This window comes from Penaeus monodon, chromosome 29 (assembly GCF_015228065.2).
Source record: "Penaeus monodon isolate SGIC_2016 chromosome 29, NSTDA_Pmon_1, whole genome shotgun sequence".
NCBI classification, from domain to species: domain Eukaryota; kingdom Metazoa; phylum Arthropoda; class Malacostraca; order Decapoda; family Penaeidae; genus Penaeus; species Penaeus monodon.
In genome coordinates, this window is record NC_051414.1 from 30129832 (window position 1) to 30130376 (window position 545).

Below are 545 nucleotides of genomic sequence, written 5' to 3' on the forward strand. Positions count from 1 at the left end.
GATTTACTTCCTTGCATTAATCTATTTCATCTTTCTTTCATCCTTTTTTCCTCTTCCCTTCATTGCACCAAACCTTTCCCTAACCATTTTTTCAATCATTTTTGGAGTTTTCCTTTAAAATAAGCATCCACGTTTTATAAAACTAAAGTTTCATCGTATTTCCCAATATCCCTGAGCTTTACCCTTGTTATTTTCCCATACATGTTGGCACTGTTCTGTTCACCAAGCTTCCCCCCCAGCCCCAAAGGCCTTTTCCCGGTAAAACCCCCCAAAACCCACATTTAACACCCCCTTCCATTTTCCCCCCAAAAAAAACTGGTTTTCCCCCCAAAAAAATTTTTAAACTCGGGGGGTTTAAATTCTTTTATTCGAATAGTGGGATAAAAGGAAAATTGGGGAAAAACTTTTTCCCCCCCCCCCCCCACTCTCTCTTTTTAAATTTTAAATTTTTTTTTTTAAATTAAAATTTTTAATTTTTTAAAAAAACTTTAAATTAAACACTTTTATACCTTCCTCCTTCTCCCTCTCTCCCTTTAAATATTCCC

At 35.6% G+C, this 545-nt stretch overlaps 1 protein-coding gene across 1 annotated transcript in view; it reads left to right on the forward strand.

Annotated features, from left to right (window-relative positions):
• The window catches only part of LOC119592139 (U-scoloptoxin(01)-Cw1a-like), a gene marked incomplete in the record, with an annotated part of 12947 nt that overhangs the window by 10684 nt on the left and 1718 nt on the right, over nucleotides 1-545 (forward strand).